The 3,119-nt window shown below is 35.7% G+C and overlaps 1 long non-coding RNA gene across 1 annotated transcript; it reads left to right on the forward strand.

Moving 5' to 3' along the window:
• The first annotated feature begins 1,509 nt into the window (after positions 1–1,509).
• LOC134219113 (uncharacterized) lies at positions 1,510–2,288 on the forward strand. Its single transcript, XR_009981489.1, has 3 exons — positions 1,510–1,570; positions 1,641–1,773; positions 2,049–2,288. It is a non-coding gene; the product is annotated as an uncharacterized LOC134219113 (long non-coding RNA).
• The last annotated feature ends 831 nt before the right edge of the window (positions 2,289–3,119 follow it).

Genomic DNA, 3,119 nt, shown 5'->3' on the forward strand with positions numbered 1-3,119 from the left:
GTTTACGCTAAAGGAAAATGAAAACATGAAAGACACGGAAGGGTGCGGATGGGTATTTGACTATTAATCGTTTTTGTTACATTTGTTGAATTTATCAATTTTTTTGCTGTCTTCCACGTAAAAATGGATTATTTTAATTGTGTGTTGTCTTCAAGTTTCTCTGATGATGAAATGGATTCAGATACCGACATATTTTTTGCTGATTACTTCAGACGGTAGCTCCGTTATAAACAAAATGATGGTTAAAAATTTTGATGAAAATGTGATTGATAAATGCAGTGACGAGAAGGTAGCTGTAGCTGCTATTTATGCTAAATTGCTCTCTCAATGGGAAAATAGCGCACCGGAGTATCGGCAGGAGTATCGGATTATTATTTATACCAAAATGTTCATACCATTATTTTATTCGTTATTGCAGCTCTGTGAATAATTTGTTGAAAGAGTACCAAGATGGCAGTCAATATGGCACCGGACCTTCCACGGGTCAACCTCACACCTCCCGCACTCCTCTCCCACCAACATTCGAATGCATCGAACAGCATCGAACAAAACTTTAATATGCAAATTACTAACCTGTTCACAGCATATTTTATTACTTCCAGTGATAATGAACATATTTCTCCAAAGAGTCCTATGTATTTCGGCTCGAAATATAGCATAAACCAGCAGTTTCGTGCCAATTTAACAGCCGTCCGCGATTTGGTGGGTTTATCACTGCACTTCACTTCTTCTCAAAGGGCATTGAAAAAATCACATTTTTACACACTTCTCCGCACATGAGCAGCCCGAAATGTTGATGGAATGCAAATCAAACTTCACTTTTTGGAATAAGTCACTTGTTTGAAGCGAAAACTTAATATAAACTGCAATTTTTGCCCGAAGAAAACGATTAAAAACTGATCGCGGGGCGAATGTAAACACCGGTACCGATAGCAGCAAACTAATAAACAGGGTGGCTCAAAACTGATTTTGCTCCGCCACGCTCAGTCGATTATGTTTCATATTTTGGGTGTTGTTCGCTGGTTTCGGTCGGTTTGAATAGGAGCTTACCGTGCACAGGTCGTTTCAGGTTTGTATGGCAGTTGATATGGCGAGGTTGAATTTTACATTATTCTGATTGTGGCACTCCGTGATTGGGCGCTGGCGAGGGGAAGACCATATGACTGGATGAAATTCAAGAGCTTTAACTCCTTAGACAATGCCCGCATAGAAATAAATCGTAGACTGAATGGGTAAAATCATAAGTTTTCCATTCCGCATGTAATCATTATTAGCTGTATGATACAAGCATAATAATATGATTAATCTTCTTATCGACCTAATCATTCAAAATGTTTGCCAGATTATACAGCCGAAAGTAATGATTACATGAATGAGAAATAAAAATAATCTGTGGAGAAAAATCATACATGAAATGATTTCATTACCCGACTGCGTAAAATGAAGTTTTTACATTTTCAGTGTTATAAATAGTGACATTTTTGTCGACGGCAGTTATTTTCTCTCGACGTTGGTGATGATTTTGTTGGGGATAAAACAATTAAAACGGACTAAAATGTGCTAAATACATGTAAGTTATAGCTTTATATATCAAAAATAAAATTAATTTATTCTTATTTCTCCCATTTTTGTTTATTTAGAATCATCCCGGTTCAGTTTATTGAAGCAGGAAAACAACGGAATTTCACTGACTCGTGAATGCTGATAATGCGTCGCTTCGCACAGCGCCAGGAAATTGGCTAATCCGTGGATCTGCCGGCGAACCTTGCGAAGGTAATAATCTCTAATAATTTTCTTCGGTGTTCGGCGTGTAAAACGTTAAGAATGGCAGAATGGAAACGTTTGCGTATGTTTTGACTGTTTTCGCATGGAAACGAAACGAATCCGGAAAACGAATCCATTCTTTTAACGTTGATCCAATGCATTAATTGAACGATGTGCTAAAGGTTGGGTCAGGAATCAAGATGCCGGAACTCTGGTGGATACATTGAAGAATACCGCACGTAGGCTCTTACTAAGTAGATTAATTCTTTTAATATAATTCACAGGTGAACTTGTTAAGTGCACATACGTACGCGAAAGGGGTCCTGATAACGCAGCTCAAAGTATTCAGCCTTCTACACTCGGTAACGGCGGAGAGTGCGGCAAAATCAATCGATCACTGTGCTTTTAAACAAATGTTAAAATATCGTTCTTAACTGATAATAATGAATTCCTCAATATTTTTAAGTAAGTATACAGAAAATCTTAGAAAATGTAAAAAGCAATATAAGGCAATAAATACGAAAATAAATTAAATATAATAGAAAAAAATAGTGTTGCCTTTGTATTATAAACTGAAAAAGAACGCAAATGTAAAATTTTACCCTCAAAGATATTTGTGAAATAACATACATAGTATAATACAGTAATCGTATAATTAAATAATTATCGCACAGCGTTTAATTTGGATTAACAGTTGAATCGTTAAAAAATCGTACTATTGATCGTTTCAGTTGAATATTATCAAACACCGAATGATCGCATGCAACAAAATTGAAGATAAACAAATTATTCACCGTAAAATTGCTTTTCAAAAATACATGCAAAAGTGGATGTTTTTGAATGGTAACGATACTTAACAACCCATTCAATGTATCATCCAAAACTCAAATATTATATGGCCTATCGTAAATATCATTCATTTTATAATTAACGTACGATATATCATATGATTCCATAAACAATTCAACAATAATTTTCTATATTCCAAAAATGATAAGTTAAAAAATAGTTGTATAATTTCATTTTATTCGGGTGCATATTGAATGGACGTTCCAATAGTTGGGAGTCGATTTTAATCTAGGTTGGAAATCTTTAGCATGATAAAAATTTACCGTTTCCGTTTCGCTGACATTGTGTTTGTGTAATTGTGTAATCCAACAAAATAGCCTGATTTTTTCTGTGATATCTATCGCACCAGGAGCAGATACTTCATACAAAAAGTGTGACATGGGGGTGAGCGGAGTATAAAATGCTATTTCAACGGATCTTTCCTAAGGTGCGTTCAGTGAAGTCTCTGGAATGTTGCTTTCAGCTTTGTGGGTTCTCTTTTCGCCAGCGTTTGAAGGGGAGGCGCT

This window comes from Armigeres subalbatus, chromosome 3 (genome assembly GCF_024139115.2).
Source record: "Armigeres subalbatus isolate Guangzhou_Male chromosome 3, GZ_Asu_2, whole genome shotgun sequence".
Lineage (NCBI taxonomy): Eukaryota > Metazoa > Arthropoda > Insecta > Diptera > Culicidae > Armigeres > Armigeres subalbatus.